This window comes from Macrobrachium rosenbergii, chromosome 15 (assembly GCF_040412425.1).
Source record: "Macrobrachium rosenbergii isolate ZJJX-2024 chromosome 15, ASM4041242v1, whole genome shotgun sequence".
Lineage (NCBI taxonomy): Eukaryota > Metazoa > Arthropoda > Malacostraca > Decapoda > Palaemonidae > Macrobrachium > Macrobrachium rosenbergii.
The window spans coordinates 34,604,152-34,623,060 of record NC_089755.1 but is presented as its reverse complement, the minus strand read 5'-3'; the positions used below and the strand labels follow the sequence as shown (position 1 = coordinate 34,623,060).

At 35.4% G+C, this 18,909-nt stretch overlaps 1 pseudogene; it reads left to right on the top strand.

Moving 5' to 3' along the window:
- The window catches only part of LOC136846543 (glutaminyl-peptide cyclotransferase-like), a 29,232-nt pseudogene extending 10,605 nt beyond the window's left edge, over window positions 1–18,627 (top strand).
- The last annotated feature ends 282 nt before the right edge of the window (window positions 18,628–18,909 follow it).

Below are 18,909 nucleotides of genomic sequence, written 5' to 3'. Positions count from 1 at the left end.
GTCTGTCCTTTTACGTTTTCACAACTATATCCCATTGCTGAATATCAGCCACTGTCCCATTGTTGGGTTTTGAGGCTACTGCACACAGTACGCCTTGCGCAACTCACTCGTAGCCGGTACCTTAGGTTCAATGCCAATGTGCCCTCTTCTAATTATCATCCCTTGCATTTCCATCCTCTTCACGAGTGTTTCCACTTGAAAAACTTCCGCCTGCCCTCATTTTCACCTCTCATTGAAAAAAAAAAAACTTGTGAACCTCCTCTCACATCTCATTTTTTCGTGAGCCTTTTATAAGGATATGAAGTCTGTTTCCTGACGTAATTTGGGCGGAGTGCAGAATTTTGTTCGCCAGCGTGCAGAGTTCTTATAGGCATCTGAATTAGCTTTCCACTTTTGTGGATGGTTGAAGTTGCTGGGAGCTTTTCCTCTTCAGCGGTAATTCTGTGCTACTTTCTATACCTGTCCGCCCCCAAACTCTCACCCCTACCTCAAAAAAATGTAGGTTAATACATGCAATGTCATCATTATCTCGTCTTGACTGCAGACTCTTCACTTCCCAGTTATATAGAGAAACTGTAACTTTTAGGAAATCCTTTCTAATAATGATATGTGAAGGATCGTGTTGCAGTAGGACTTCAGATGCAATAGCCTATTTGTGATCATCTTGACTGAGGTATTAAGCCAAGAAAGAGTTGAATGTTACCAAGAAAATCTTCATGAAATGCAAGTGAAGAAATGCGTTCTTCGCGTCCTAATAACCTTGTCTCCACCGATTTCATCTATTTTTGTGTGAATCTGCTGTATCATGGCCGGTAGTTGCGTTCGTTTTCTCTTTTGAAACCATATTGCAAGAAACCATACGTGAATTATGGTTATTATTGGGGTTTATCGCAAATGTTTGGTCTTTTAACTTAACATTTTAACATTTTAACGTTGAAATTTGTTCTGCAATTTTGGTTGTAGTTGTGGAAATTTTTTTTTTCGCTATTTTGGTTCGGATTTATAGAAATTCTAACAATTTCCTGCTGCTTCTGAGCTACAAACCTCTAGTTTCATAGTTAATAGTCATGTGAAACCTTTAAAATTTTGAGAGAGTGGGGGGGGAGCGATGTTGGGATGTGGTGTTCGCCGGTGTCAGAACTGTATCATGTGTTTAATTACTGATTTCGTGGACTCCTGTGTTATCTAATTTAATTCAGGGTTATTCATTCCACTGTTAGTAATGCACAGTTGCTTGATTTAAAAACCCCTCTTTATATCCAGCCCCTTCAGAAATTAGATTGTCAAGGGTAATGTCTTTAATTCCAACCTCATAATCATTTATCAAAGGACGCAGATTACAAAACTTTGTGATGGTGTCCTCATGGCGCCTTTTGTCTGGTTCCAAACGAGGTTCGTTTTGTACGGTAACCAGTGGGTAAATATAGCTGATAGATTTGCTGCACAAGTTACGTAAATGGACGGAGGATTGAGCACGGAATCATCATCATCATTATCCAAGTTTATTTTTGGATACCTTCCTGTCGGCACTCATATGGTCCATTAGGTTGGCACCATTTATGGAATGGTTCGCCTCGTTGTGGACAATTAAGGAAGTCTGGAAACGAGTTTCGTTATTACCTCCATGAGGGAAAAATAATCGTCTGACTAACTTGAATTGCCTTGCGATGACCTTGTGAACACGCTTTGGTTTTTACCCAAAAAGAAGCGTGACTGTACGGAAGGTCGTTAACGAGTCCCGCTCTCTGCCCAATAACCATTGGCTCGATCATTATTGGAAAGTAACGAGCTATTCCAGTGACGTATAAAGGTAGTCAGTGGTTTGCGTGCCTCCTTGTGACCTATTGGTCTTAGAATTGCCCTTCTCATTCGTGTATGGAAAGTTATAGGTTTCAGTAGCGTCCACAATTGATGGCTGGGCCTCGTTGCGATCCATTCCCCTTAGAATATCCTCTTCGCCTCTTTTGGCGCGACTGATTACATGGCTCTATCGATTTTCTGGTCATTGGTGGAATTGGAGAAAATGCCAAATATTTTTATATTGCGGTAATGTAGGTGGCACCGATGCTCTCTCTCTCTCTCTCTCTCTCTCTCTCTCTCTCTCTCTCTCTCTCTCTCTCACACACACACACACACACACACACACACACACACACACACACACACACACACACACACACACACACACACACAGTTTTGGCATTAATTTACTGAAATAAAAGGAAAATCTTAAAAACTCGTGTTCCTTGAGCTTGGAAAATATTCTTTAACGAGAAAGACATCGACTTCTTACACACACATACAGAGAGAGAAAGAGAGAGAGAGATGGTTAATATTGGTAAGTACTGTATTTATCGAGAGTCCCGCACGAGAAAAAGGAGGTTCGGGCTTAATGACGCCTTCACGTGGGCGTGCTGCGAGTTAATGACGTCAGAACGTGGGCGGTTCTGGTTCTCTGGTTTTCTTTTGGAAAAAAGGGAAAGCTGTCCTGGAAGTGTATTTTTAGACCGCGTCTGGTTGTTCTTGGCTGGCTTTATTGGCCTGTAATGGGGGAAAGGAGATTGTTTGATTTTGCAGATGGAATATATTGATTTTGCAAATGGAATATATTTTATTTTATAGGAACGCAGTGTAATCATGGTGAAATACCATTTAATTTTGCACTCGAGAAGTTTTGTTATTTGGATTTATTCCTTCCTCAATATTTATTTCCATCTCTTTCCTATGAGATGAGGGTCGCCTTTATTGATAAATTGCCACACACAGAGAGAGAAGAAGGGATCGGGCTGGGGTGGGGTCCTTGTGCTGGGGAGGGGAACGGGGTGTCCTCGGTAATAAAGCTCGTATGACATTGGATATCTCAGGTCACTGACACCGCGGGGGGCGCATGGGCGAAACATGGCACGCTTACTTTACTCTGGCTGCGCGTAACTCGTTGCCCCCATGGGAGGTCTTGATCCTAGGCAGCCGAGTCGTTGTTATTTGTTAGGGTCCTATTTCTGATAGGATTAGGTATCCTGTCTGCAAGAGAATCATTCTATGTAGCTGAAGTACAGTCATTGACGTAGTCTTGTGTTTATTTTCTTATTAATGTATGAAAGTCAGTATCAAGTCCGTATGTTACGCTGTATTGGTGTGAATATATATTTGTCTTTTTTTTTTAGCAAGTCTCAAGTAAGTGCTTAGCGTTTTATGGAAAAAACTCTCCAAATTTGTTTTTGCGTGCCCGTGTGAGTCGGGTAGGAAGTGAAATTTTGGGGGAAAACTCGTAATATGTATGTCTTTCCTCTCGTGAAGCAAGGGAAATTTTTCTTTATCTGTTTACGCTTATCAAAATGTAGGATTTAAATTTTGTTTTTTTTAATACATTACAAACCATGCTCGAAAGGAGCATTAATTTTGCCGTAGATTGTAAAAAGTATGCTATTAACATTTTGTGTAGTTAAGATCCAAGTCACGTATTTGGTAAATCATAAAAAAACAACTGATATACAAAAAGAAGTATTTAGAATTTATAAATCGCGACTGAATTATTAACGAATTGTATGTGTAATGAAGAAAGCTTTGTCCTTCAATACAAAACCTATATTGAAATTACGTGCTATGAAATTCTCACACTCTGGAGAGTTAAGCTCGTGTTTTGGAGTCACCCTGCCGCCAAATCGTAGTTAGTTTACGATCAACTATCAGAGTTATTGTCACATTCTTGGAAGAGACATCGATTGCAGACTTCGTTTCTCAGTAAGGCCACTCTGAATAACGTAGGGTTTGCGAGCGTAGTGTCCGTCGCAGTTATCACGAATGTGAACTATAGGTTTAGAATTTGTTGGTGGCCGTTGTAGGTTACTGGACAAGAGAATAGTCAGGCTTTTAAAAGTAATAATTAGTGTTGGCTACACACAGTTTTGTTTATAAGGCTGTTTGCCTTTGTAATGTTTAATGACTGACACGGCAGTTTATATCCTTTTTACCATGAATGAGAATTTTCTCTCTCTCTCTCTCTCTCTCTCCGTGTGCCGGTTAAAAATGTTTACCAACTTGACAGTCCTCATTAGTTTGAAATGACAGCTTTATACAAATATTTTTTGTATGCACATGGGTTAATTTTGATATAAAATGGCATTACAGTTATAAAGATCTTCCACTCTGGATGTATCAGAGTGTTATTATTCATAGTGACGCATAAACAAATATAAGAACATGGCGTGACGAAATAAAATTAGAGTTAAGAGATGGTAGTCATTTTGTTGCTTGAACAGAGATTAACTGCGTCAGCAGAATATAAATGTGAACTAAAATTTAACTGACGTGGATAAGTGTATTCGGATTTTCAGGGTCTTATAATTTAAGACTGATACTGAAATATTAAGAGGTAATCCAGCCAAAAAAATGTTAAATCTAAATTAATTCTGGCAGTACATGAGAAAATGTGTTACCTGGCTATTTTTGGACATGAAAATTTCACCTCTTTAAATGATGGTGACGTAAGCATTCTGAATTGAAGTGACCTAATTATCCTGGTGTGTCTCAGGTGCCAAAATGCCCTTGCAGTTTTAAGAAAATTTATAGATTCTCTTAGATCCATTCACTATCTTATTAACATGTAGTTAGTTTTTTTGCATGTTTGTTTGCGTAGATGTCCGTTTCATCGTGATTTTTATATTTTTATATATTAAATTGTGTGCGACTATTTTTAAAAGTTATCAGGTATTATAGGTTCGTTATTATATTGCTACAAATATTTGAAAGAATTTATAGTGGAAATTTTATCCTTGACAGTGATGTAGCTGCTTAGATCGATTTGTGCTGTGATTGGTACTAGAATTCATACCTTAACATAGTTTCTCAAATTCATCAGCGTAATGAGAGAGAGAGAGAGAGGGGGGGCTGGGGTGTTAAATACTTGAATAGCCTGTGTTTATCAAACATTGAACTTCAGAAGATTCCTTTTGCCGTATTTTTCGTAAAATCAAAGGTGGTTCTTATCAAGGTCTTAAGTATTTTTTAGACCTGGTTCCTCTTTACTACGCCACAAACACCGCCACAGGCAGACGACGCTTCCAGAGCTCTGTGCAGAGTATCACACTATTCATAGCATCACTTTCTGTTGTCCACACAAATCTCCCCCGTGTATTGTATGTCTTTGTACATACAGCAGATTTTTCTCTTTATTGTGTTGTCTTTCTCTCATGAAGATTTTTACTTACCATATGTGTTAGTTGATTTATCAGCAGCACCTTGCCATTAATTTTACCTTTTCATAATTTTATTTGACCGTTGCATTTCCCTGTTGACACTGTATGCCTCCTCTGTAATGAATATCTGCCAACCCCCCTCCCAATGGCTTATGATTTCAAGGGAGCTGTACTCCCCCCTTTCCAACCCCACCCCCACTTCCTCCTCGTTTTACTCTACCGTCGGAAAACTAGTTTTTGTCAACAGATATTCCCTTTGAATTCCGAGAGGCCACTTTGTTCTTAGCTGTCGACGTTGGTCCTTTAGAAGAACAGTAAAGGATTTGTTTTACTTCTAATGGGATTGAAATATCGTGAATTCATAGTACTTTTTATTAGTTATAATTTTCGAAGAGCACATGAAATGTAAAGAATCATACTTTGCATTGCATATATGCCTAATCAGCTTTCGATTTTGAGTGGGGAATAGATTTTAAGAACTTGATTCACAATTTAAGCATTATTTTGCCTAGTTTCCGATGCACAAGAACCAGTGGATTATCATGAATGTTCAACCATGACCTTAATACTTTACTGTTCATTTTGTATGAAAGTGGTATACATTATGTACGTCAGTCGTAAACTTATTTTGAATTTAAGACCTTGTCCGAGGCACTTTTTGGCAATCTCTCTCTCTCTCTCTCTATTATAAGGTGAATTATACTCATAAAAAAAACTTAAATAGTGAAAGTTTGATGACAGTATGCTAGTGCCATAATGGAAAGACCCATAAAGAATTAAAATAGATAGATGGAAAGTCCAGTAAGAGATAGAGAGTTAAAAAATATGGGTCAGTATACATGTATTGTACTGTACATATATTGCGTAGCCTGCCCAGTACTGGGTACGCATAGATAGTTCCATATGTATGCAGGCTGTTTACATGGGTACAAATCTTCATCCTGTAATATCACGTTAACCTTCCCCTCTAATTTTACCTATATGTTCAATGATCTTCACAGGGAGTTTTGAACATATGCATGTTGTTTTGTTTTAAACAGCATGTTATACACTTGAACAAGGCTACATAATTAATCTTTATTTTTCAGGAAGAGCACCAAGGCCTTGGTCTCAGCGATGAGGAACTTCGAGCAATAGCGGGGATGAGTGACATGAACCACTTCAAAACAGTGCTTGATCCTATAATGGTTCCTCGTGTTGTAGGCACTGAAAACCATACAAAAGTGCGCAATGTAAGTGACTATTTCTAGCCACCAAAAAATTTTGAATGTGTGTGTGTGTGTGTGTGTGTGTGTAGACTGCAGAATTGGTACACAGCATGACTGCAAGAATGATTACATGCCCGGTTGATGTATGTTGTATATATCCACACAGTGATCAAGGGAACAATTGTGAAGACTGTACAGTTCTTGCACAGCTATATCCATGCACCTGTGTCCACAGGATTGAAATCACATGGCTGCCGTATGTACAGTATATGATGTATGTATGTTTAGTAGATTACAAGTCTCGCAATATTCAGTTACTCATTATTTACATGAACTAGACAGTTTCTCATATTAGTATACTCTGTATTGTATTAAATGATTAAAGATATCTGTTGCAAGCATGTTTATGTGATAGGTTGATTCTGATACAATACTACTGGTGGTTCCTTTATACACAGTTATCCACTCCATAGGGGTACCTGTATTTACACATGTCAGAGTGATGTAAATACATGTTATGTTAGTAAAACCTGAACTACCTAAATATCCCTTTAGTACTTTGTAATAATTTACGAACATTGCTTCTTTAAGATAAATGTACAGTAGCTCCTTTTAAAGGTTATTATAGTACAGTACATTTTTAGTAATTTACTTTTCCTGACTATAGTACTGACTAACATAATTCCGCAGACTTCTCATATTTTAGTAATTCTTATTCATTGTCCTGTATTATCTGTTTCCAAGTTTGTTCCATGTATGGTATGCAATAATTATATTGATAAGTTTTGAGAAAAACAAAAAGTGAGCTGCATCCGATTCAAGAGCACTCAAGTGAAGAATTGCCCATGAATTCATTTGTTTGGTGATAAGTTGTTATTAAGGCCTCTTAGTTAATGTAAAATAATAATATGTAAGTGCATGTACTAGAGAAGTGAAGTCATTAACTTAATGAAATTATAATTTGTTGGGTGCTAGTTATTCGAGTTAAGAGCCATGCCACTTTGACAGCTTCTTAATATGTTATTATGAGAAAAGATGATCTGTAGCTAAAGGCACATAATGTTTTTTAATAACTGCTTTTTCCTTTCTAATTAATGACCATCTGCAGTATTTACTTTGTGTGAATTAATTACAGGGAATGCAAGCTAATTCAGTTTAATTATGCATGAAATAAGTTTCTTCCGATGAGCATTTAGCCATGGTGGGGCTAATAGAATTATTTTTTAGTACTTGAGCCTTAAGAGAGAGCAAACTTCATTACAAAGTCAGTGACATTTGTAGATTGTTGTGAAGTGATATTGTAATTGTCAAAAGTAGTGGGACTGTTGGGGATTATGGTTTCCAAGGTCACATAGGTTTTAGAATTATCCTTTCGTGTGCAGGTTTTGATATCCGTGTAACTTTCAGCTTAACAAGGATCCATTTGTATAAAAATGTTAATACCTTCATTTGAATATACTCTTAGGTTTAAGGAGCTTTATTGTGAAAGTTGAAAAATTATTAAGTTTTTGTCAAATGAATTTTATTTCATGGGCAATTTTTCTAAAAGACAACTTGAATTCTGCTTGGTTATTGATGAATATTTCTCACTTTTTGTTTTGATTCCTGAGAGATTGGTTATTCCATGTACTCAGAGCTCTTTCTAGACAAAACTGTATTTTTCCAGCACCTTATTGATACCATGAAAGGCCTTGGTTGGACTGTGGAAGAAGATGTATTTGACAGTAATACCCCTGTAGGCCGTAAAACCTTTACCAATGTAATAGCAACTTTGGATCCACATGCCCCACGACAGTTAGTCTTAGCCTGCCATTATGATTCCAAATTGACCGTGAAGGTACATTCATTAAAAGACAGATTCAGCAGTTCCATGTGCTATGATGCTCAACTTGGCAAAAGTGATGCAGGCAAACCTTGAGAGAAATAAACAGACGGTAAGTTTAGATTTTGATTTTTCTGCGACTTGACGGTGTCATGTGATTTCCTGTGAAATATATTTTTTTATGTGTTGCAGCTTTTAATTTTACGTTATTCTTGCTTTGTGGTCTTCATTTTTTTAATTTTTGAGATTGTAAATATATAATCAAATCTCAATACTGTACACTTGGGGGTTTTTAAGGTTTCAATGAAAAGCTAATTAATATGATAAAAAAAAGTAAATGTGCCATAATTTAACAAAAATATGAAAAGAGAACTGCTGTAAAAGCTATCAAGAAAATTTACTTGTGTCGTACAAGTAACATTGTACCTCTGAAGCAGTAACCCAGATCATATATTAAAGGTAGCCATAAGTCTTGAAGTCACCCTGAGAAAGCAGTGCTAACTGTGCACAGGTTGAACTCTTAGGCTTGAGGCCTTTCAAATTGCTTTTCATACAGTATCTGTATGGTAGGAGCAAGAAAATTGCAGATAGAAAGTTGGAGCATTAAAGACAAAGTTTCATGTTTTTTGGTCACTAAAACCAGATTGACTTTTGAGCCTGAAGAAGTTGATTAGGCAAAAAACTACTGGAGTTTTATAATTGAGAAATGTTAGTGCCATTATTTTGTCATTTTACATGTGTGAAATCATTCACACAGGAATATGTTGTACAATGGAGGCCATCAACATAAAGGGAGAATTGCAATACAATTTTTCCATCATTTGAAGAATCTTAAATATCATGTTGCCCCTTCACTGACTATTTAAAAAAGAAATTTGCATAATTCATGATGCTCTTAGAAGAACTGTAACACAATTATGCATGGCTAATACAAGTGTGCATGGAATCATGAAAGTTTCATTTATGTGGAAATGGAAGTACATATATCATTTAAGTAGCTGGTAGTGGAGTACAGGTACCATGACACGTGTGCAATTAGAACACATGAAACTAACACAAGCTTAAGCTGGGCAGATAGTATACAGTTTGATTGTTGAACACTGAGATTTGCCAGTTTGTCTAGATTGTTTGTTAAATGCGGTTTGGAGTAAATTTGCATAATTTTCTAATAGGAAGATATTTATTATTATTACTGGGCCAGTACTTAAAATTTCCCTTTGTACTATATAATTTTGTACAGTATAGGAAAAGCAAAAAATATCAATCTAAATTCAGTACTCATGGCTGCCTTTGGTTTGTGCTTTCACACAGTTTAGCTAAAGCAAACTGTCCCTTCAAATTTACTGACTTGCCAAAATTCTTACTGTGCAAGTTCCTGCTTATGCGATCCTCAGAGAATTTGAGATTTCAAACTCAGGCTGAAACTTTATTACTACAGAGTAGTACTGTAATCTTTGTTGGATACTGAATATGCACTGTATATGTTCTTTTGCAATTATGCAAAACTTTGTTATATGGACCCATTAATCATAATAAGCCCTTATCCCATGTGAAACTCACCCATTCACACACTAATTTGTACGAATCCAAAAGAAGAAAAGTTCCATCACGCATGCCTAGCTTACTCTCGTGTCCTGCCGAGCAAAACTTTTCTTTCCTCTTGTGTGACTTCTTATGAGTAGGACATGTGCTGCATATGAGTAGGACATGTGCTGTGCTCTCCAGGGTCTACAGAGTGTTTCCAAGTTATCATGCCATTTTTAATTTCATTAAATGTCATTTCAGTATGCATATTCACATTCACCAGTATTCTGAAGTAGTTTACGTGTGAATACTGAGTTAAGTATGAGCTGGGCATGTACTGTGGAACTTTTCTTCTTTCATACACTATCAAATTGGCATGACTGGGTCAGTCATATGGAGTAAAGGCCAATTAGGAATAATAGATTTGTATAAAAAGCTTGTTTTATTGTGAAAATATTTGTCCATGGAAGAGTTAGTATTGGATGTATGTAGTGTCTGTTGAGGAAACCTCTTGATGATCAGTTTATTTTCTACTTGCTCTTCATGGGTAAGCTGACTACTGTAATTGAATTAAAAATTTTTATGGCTAAACTATGTTTGGAAAAAATTTGTTCCTTTGTGGATACTGTATTGTAGTGGCCTCCATAAATGGTATATGGAGTGTCAGTTCTTTGCTTCTATCTTAATGCTTATTCTAATGATGTTTTGTCCTTATGTTTTATGGGGCTCTTGAGGTTATTTAAAAGGGCATGCATATTGCTGTTATTATATAATGCCATTGATAGAGAAAAGTGGTTAACACTTGGGACTCTAATTATAGTATAAAGAATTTTATTTTCTTATAGTGTTTGAAGGTGAAAAGGAAGAAAAACAAGCGAGTATGTAGTTCAAAAAAGAACTGCAACAAGAAAAAGGCACGTGAGTTTTGGAAGAAAAATAACAGGAGGAAGCCTTTGGGCAATCAAAGCTTGATGGGATCTGTTGTAAGTCAGAATGATGCAACCACTGGAAGTGACTTTGTTGCAAATGTGACATTGCCTCAGCATAATTTGAAGTACTTTGGCAAGCTGAAGTGTTGCTGTGGCTCAGAGCCAGGAAATTCATACAAGTTGATGTTTATACCTAAAGTTGTGAGTACCTTAATCAGAAATTATGAGTGCTACTTCTTACATACTCTTTTACCTAGAAGCTCATTGTATAGTGAAGAGTACTTCTTGAGGATCTGATTTCCAGTGTGTTCTTTTTAAGTAGACACAAGGTTTTCAGCACGTTTGTTGCTTCCTTAACATCAAGCTGCAGTAAAATGTAGACATACTTATACTGTACTTGCTTGCCTGCATAGCATTAGCAATGCTTTCTAGAGGGATTTTGTGCAAAATTGTTAGCAAAAATGTGAAATTGTTGAGATTAACACAAGATGCTTGAGACAGTTTTTAGAAATATCCTGATTTTTAAGTTTTAAGATCGAGAGACTGATAATTTTTACTAGAATGGGATAGTTGCTTGCTTATCCCTGCTATTCTTTAAATAAATTTAACTTCAGATACAGTTTTTAAAATTAAAGTTTAAAAAAAATTTCAAGATTTGAATATCAGCAGTGTCCTGACTCACTCGTTCTAAATTATGCTGATATATAGCATTATATGGCAAAGTATATAAGGTTAGCTGTATTTCCCCAAGATTTAGTATAAGATAATCACCCAGCACTCCATTATCATGATTGAAGCAAACATTTTATTTGAAGAGTTTTTCTAAGGCATCACAATGTGTCATAGGGTACTGTTTTAGGTTAAAAAAAAAAAAAAAAAAACTGGATTGTGTTTAAGGATGGTGTGTGAAGTACCTTTCTTAAATCTTAAGTATTTTGGGGGTACCTTTCACAACAGTATTTTGGGGATTATTACAAATGTTATTTTATGAGGTAACCCACTGAGTCTCACTTCTGGATTCTTATTAGTGTTCACCCAAGGATTTCATCCAAGAGGTAAAAACTCAAACAAGATGAAGTTGAACAGAGAATTCAGAAGAGACAAAAGGGAATGCTAAAAATGAAAAGCAGAAAGCACCCCTGTTGGGTGCAGTAGAGATGTTGCAAAGTACCTGTAGTACAGCCCAGAGTGCACCTCTTAAGGGCTGTATTTTGGGAGGAAACCTTTAAGTTTGTTCAAAGGATAGGGGCTTGTTAGACTTTTATCTTCATCCGGTTACCCTACTTTGGGAAATTGATTGTGTGTTGTAGAATATTCATGGAGAAATTATTGCAACTTTGGAGTACTGGAGGCAGCTTTGTAGTAATCTTGCAGAATTCACATGCAAGGTAATTATTTTCTCAATACTGCATCAGTATGAAGTTAACTGCGTACAGTAGTGTAAATCACCATTTTTTCATAGAAATGTGAAACTTAAAACCAAAACTAAGAACTGTAACTTTAGAAATACTGTACTGTATACAAAAATGGAAAAACTCACTTTTGGGATTTTAGATCTGTTTCTGGGTATAGTAATCAGTTTGGGTCTAATATCTTGAGGTTAAGTACTCTATTAGTAAAATATAAAATAAATCTGAAATGTATACTCACAGGGCAATTGTATGGTTCATGCCAGGATAAAGCTTTACCCATTCTAAATATTCTATGCCTGTATTGTAGATGCAGATGTCTTTTATTATCCTGATCAGCATAGGTTGGTCTTGCATTCATATTGCAATGTACAGTAAAGGAATACCATAACTTTTTTTTTTACTTTTTCTTGAAGTACAGTATATGAAGAATGTCATTCCATTACACTCCTTTCATGTTGTCACACGAGATAATTTACCTATTTGGTAGCAGCGAGTCTTCTTACTGCTTTTAGGTTTAAACCAAGGTTACAGTGCCATCCAAGGCAACAAACAAACACTACATAATTAAACTGTAAGCTGTTTTATGTTTTTATACTTTTTTCTTTCAATACTGTACTATTATACATTAGCTACTCTTTGGAGCTTTGTACTTGCAATATCCAGTGCCTCCTCTGGAGTTTCGTGCTCAAAATTTCAAGTGCCTCCTCCAGAGGTTTGTACTTGAAATAACCAGTGCTGTACTTCCTTGGGAGGTTTGTACTTAAAATATCCAGTGCCTTTTCTGGAGGTTTGGTCTTAAATTTACAAGATGTTCTTTTCATGTGGTTACCATATCTGTCAAGTCCTTTACGTCTCGAAATCTGCATAAGATCTCTTTATGTGGAATTAGATTTAAGGTGGATTTATTTCACATTTTTGTATCTTAGGAAATTTTATGGTCACATTCCCATCTGGTTCATTGCCTAAATTTCTCGGTAATCTGATCTGTCTCAGTATTTCACAAAATTTCTGTCACTGATTGCCATACCTCTCAGCTGCTCAATGATCCCCCAGATATCACCCCAAATATTGTTAGTGTATCATCCCTTAATGTTATTTCCAGTATTGTATACCACCTCTAGCAGTGTCTAATGGGGCTTCTTGCTAGAATGTTGATGGTTTGTAGGATGGTAATTTTGTGTGTATGTGGAGAACTGCTGGTTACATGACCTGGACTGTGCTCATTGCTCTAAGATATGAATTGCCAAATAGTTTTGCCATGCATGACTGGATTTGAAGTTAATTTGGAAATATTGCAGCAATTTTGGCTCCTGTTTCACTGAGAGACAATTTACTAGTGAAAGTCTATTAATAAATTTCTTTCCATCACTGAAATGCTGGTTTATTTCATCACCTCTGTAGTTGTGCTTGTGCCCAGTTTAAAAAAAGATCCTTCCACATAACTTTTATGTGCACTTTACTGAGTGTCAGCGTGCTGTGTGCAGCATTTATTGCAGAATTTATCTTTCATGTTTTATATTCTATTGTTGTTGGAGGTCTTGGGAAACTGATGCAGGTATGATGCCTTTAAGAGACTAATTGGTTTTTTATGTGGTTTAAATGGTTAATTGACTGACATAACTATTATGACAAGGTTGGCATTTTAATATTTTGTTGTGTATTGCTTTCTATTCTGAAATATCCACTTTGTAGATACCACTATTTTGCACTCTTTCTTTTCTGGTTCCTAAAGTTATACTAGCTGTTTGTTTGCCAAGTAAAAATATTAGGTACTTTGCTACAGGTAGTCCTTTTTTAGGCATCATGTAAGATTTAACCTTCAGTGGTACCATTAAATAGTCTGGTTGAATTTCAGCTAATGCACTATATGATCTAATTTTCATTAAATCGTAAGCCTTGTTCTAACACCTGCATGGAATTCATTACAAAAGTTACTTTGATAAGCATAATCTTTAGGAAATAATCTTTTTTACTTCTTTGATAGTAAATTACTGTAAATGTATTTTTATAAAAATTTATTGATGACTGCTGTATGTAAATGTATTGTGAAACTGGCCTTTATGATTATGAGATATATTTTCCATACAGTTCAGAAATCCAGAGTTAATTTTGCATACTTGTTGTTAATTTTGAGGTTAACAATATGGTTCCTTTTTACAGCAGTCTGATTTGACTCTACAATTTATTTTCTTTGATGGCGAGGAAGCATTCCGAACATGGTCCAAAACAGATTCGTTGTATGGTGCCCGGAACTTGGCTGCAAAGTTACAGAACCAGCTGTATCCTGAAGGCAATAAGGATGGCACTAGTAAACTTCAAAGAATGGTTAATACTTTTAAAGGCTTTCGTCTATTTTTCATAAATTATTAGGCATTCTAAGTGTTTCTACAAACTTTGTCTTTGTTTTAAAATAATACTGTACAGTAGTGTAAACACTTCAGCTAGAGCAAAAATTATTGTATATACATACCTAAGAGTTAAGCTAAACACCATAATTTTGAAAGTTTCAAAAGTTATATCTTTGATTTTATCATTTGAATATCCAGCTGCATGCAATTTTTTAAACCTTAGTTTCAGTGAGATAAGTCCTTGGTTTTGATACAGATATTTTTGTCGAAATGTGCAGCAGTAGTTTGCTTTGTTATTATGCTGAAAAAGTTTGTAATGCAGAAAGTTTTCTATGAGTGATGAATTTTAAATTTATTACTACATTGCTTACAATGTTGCATGCTGCTGGATTTTGTAAAACGCTACTTATTCATAAAGGAGCAACAACATGTTGGCATTAATAATGGTATCATTTAACTTCTTTTGAGCTATTTTCAGTCTTCTTTTGTCCCTTAATGTGTGCTGTTGCTTTTCAGGACCTCTTTGTCCTTTTAGATCTTCTGGGAACTGAAGATGTCCAGTTCTTCAACTATTTCAAAAATACAGATCGTTGGTATGCTCGTATGTTATCATATGAAATTGATAAGCCAAGGACTTAGGATGCTTAACAAAGTGTTGCCACGATGTTCAAGCAAAGGTCAATGCTGAATCCAGGCATTGAAGATGATCACATCCTACTTACAGAGAGGTAATTTTTAAGAGAGGCACCAAAACAAGCAATGAATAATCTGTTGTTGCCAATCTTAAATGACAGTGGCACTGGTTTTTGTGAACTGACTAAGCAATTTTTCTAATAATATGTATATAGTACAACACAGTACTGAACTGTTGTTTCATCTGTCAGGTTATAAAAACATTCAAATTAGGTAACCTAACCAAATAACTGCAAAGTATATCAGAGATAAATTGTAATATGTACCTTTTTTAATATACTTTTTTCCATTTTACAGGTGTGCCTGTTGTCCATTTAATTCCAGTGCCATTTCCAAGTGTGTGGCATGAAGATTCAGATAATGCAACAGCATTGCATTACGAAACAATTCAGAATTTGAACATTATTATGCGAGCATTTGTAGCAGATTATCTTCATTTAGTTGTATAGGAATTTGCCCAGGACACAGCCATTCATGATGATCTATAATCAGATTTACATAATGTTTACTTTCTTTTTTCTTCAGTTTTTATCTTGTAGAATGTTTTAGTTGAGTTTCAATAACTGACTATGTTTTCATATAACATTTGCTTCCACTTATAAATTAACTCACAGTGATGTCTCCAAAAAGTATGTCCTCCCAATTTTACTTTAAAACAGTAAATATTCAAAGTAATATGTCAAGCACAAAAATTTTCATTGCCAATAATAGGCCTATAAAGAAGGTATAACACAATAAGCACAATATATTTTTTAAAGTTCGAGATATTTTACTTTACAGTTTTTATGATTGATAATTGGTGTTTTCTAAACCAAAGCCATAGTTGAGTCTACTGTAGTAGCTGATCATCAATAGCTGTGTTCTGGCTGGATTCACAAGAATTTCTTCCGAAATACATCTTAACATTAAATTCTTTAAATATATTACTGAACATGAATTCAGCAGTTGAATTTTACCATCTCTAAAGCAGACCCTAAATCAGTCTCCATGTGTAAAGGTAGGGCTCTTTTGGAGTGATATATAAAAAAAGTTGGTTTTCACCAGCCTCAATTTTTTTTTTTTCTCACATCTGAGCCTGAGCCACACATGAAAGAAATAGAGTTGTCTGTTGAAATATAATAGGTACTGCATGCTTCTTCAGTCATGTTTGTTTGTCTAGTGATGAGGTGCTGTAGTATTATGTAATTAATGTATTGCAAATTTTATTTTACCCAAAACTAATATGGTTGTGAAAATTGTCTGAAAGTTTAATTATTTTTATAAAGTTGAGTTTTAGTGTTTAGTTTACTCATATTGCCTATGTTCACTCAGGTTGTGCTCTGTTACCCCTATTTTCTGTATTAATACCACCATTTCCCAAGGTGTTTTCAAAGCTACAGTCATCTTGATACTGCTTCACAAAAATATCTCTGCCTGTTTTATCATGTTTATTTGTTGAAGTTTCATGACAAATTAACTAAATTTGAGGTAGGATTCAGTGACAGGTGTCACATCAGTAAATTTTCTTGTACAGTAGTTATGACATCGATTGAAGGGGTGTTATCCATTAACAAGAACTACATACTCCATTGATTAACATTGTGTTTACTGTATTATTTCTATATTTAAATCGAAAGTATAGGAAGAAATATACAGTATTTTTAATTCTGCTTAACAATACAATTTTGCACTATTCTGTAAACTTCATTATTTCTGATTCCCATTTTAATTGCCAAAGGAAATATTGTATGTCAAACTATGCTATGTATTGCTGATTTAGCCTTACCTGGGTTTCTTAAAAGCATTTTTCCCTTTTTTTTTTTATTAATAACTTTAATGCTGAAATTTGTACCATGTGAATTATGTAAGTTAGTAAAAGTTTGGTTGCTTTTATCTTGAATTAGCAGTTGTCCAATGCCCACTGAACAGATTTATGTAGTATTGTTCCCATATGCCAATTTCACTAAGTCTGTGTCCAGGTTGTGCCCATTAGGTTAAAATTCTGGAGTGTTATTGTTTTGTTTACTGTTTTACAGATTGTTTGTAGTTTCTTTAAATTTTATTTTGATTATAAATACAAATCTATTTTTACTTAAACCTGATGCATAGTTGAGGGTGGATTAACAGTGGTGAATAGATGCTTGATGTAATGAAGCAGAGTTTAATAAAGAGTTAAAAGGCATCTCTCCAGGAAGTGAGAGTGATCATTTCACTTTAATTCAAACTCCATTGGCACACCAAGGAAACTTGCAAGTTAGGTGATGGGAGCAAGGCACTTTTCTGTTGAGAATGTTAAGTGGGAAAGGTTGAAGTTGTTAACAGGGACATTTAACTTGCACAGACTACAAAAGCTCTGTGCTTCAAAAGGGCACTCTTTATCCATGTTTCAGTCTGCTTACCACATGTGCAATGCTTCGAATGGATGTGGAAGTGTCTCTATCAAGCCCCTTGTAACAATGAGGGTAGCCCACCATGTATCATGAAGTACATGTCATTCTGAGAAGACTATGGATGTATGACTAACATTCATAATGAAAATGCTCTTTACACAAAAGTTTTGTTATGCAAAATCCATCCAGGTTGTCAATTTTGCTTCATTTGTTGATTCAAATCCTACTCTCAGTAAGAATTTTATCTAATTTTCTGAGAAGAGGTGGCACTTGTTGATGTCCTCGAATTACTTGATAGACTGTCTTCCTTCAATTATTTTTCAGCACCTTCAAATGGTCCTTCTTGTCATTGTCGGAAAACTTGTTCCTGCCATGAGCTGCATCATTACCTAACTTTCAGTCCCACTGTCCTAAAAGCACAGGAAACATAGGCCCAGCTTTACTTTAATATACTCATAGAAATCCCCTCACTTAAAAATTAAGCATTGTCCTAAAAGCATGTCCTCTTCCAACTTTTCCTGGTTACTGTAGTAGATTGCCCACACATACTCCACATTTCTGCTAACAGAAGGCTATATATAAGCAGTGAATTAAAAAATACATAAAGAAATGTGTATTTCAATTACCAGTTAAACATATCCTACACAGAAATGTGTACTTCAATTACCAGGTAAACATATCAGTAGGAAAAGAGCAAAATTTTAGCAGTGGGAGGAGGATGCTGGTTTGATCAGTAGTCAACTGAAGTTTTTTAGACATGTTACTACCCTCATGTCAGGTGTAAGTAAAAACTGGTTTGTCAATTATGAATTAATTAGTACATTATTTCATTATTTGGATATGATTTTAGTTTTATACATTTGAGCACGAATTATTCTAATCCCAGTAACTACCATTTAGAGAAACATACAAAGAAAAGTTATAATTTTTCAAACTTAAAAGCTGATATAATTATTGTGATATGTTTTTTTTTAAAGATACTTGTATTATGAACATTCCAGAAAATGTCATGTATACAAAATTTTAAGTTTCAGTCTTTTAGACATCTAAAGTCAAACTAGGTGATGATGTGGTGCTACGGTAAGAAATTTTGTACATGACTTGCATTTAATAAAGAAAATCCATAATTGTGTTGCTGCTGTATCCTCAAAGAATATTGTTCTTCATTGACCCATCCCCCCTGATCCCAACCCCTTGACGAGGCAGGGGCTTAGGGATCCATTGCAGAGAGAGTATGCTCATTTATGCCTACTCTCTCTGCTCTGGATTCAACCAAACATTGAGACCTTTAACTCCTTTACTCCTCTTCCTATTAATTTTCCCCTTCCCTTCTTCCTCTTTTGTTAATGACCTTTGCATGGTATTGAATTATGGACACTACTGCTCTAGTAACTTTGAAGGAGGGTGTA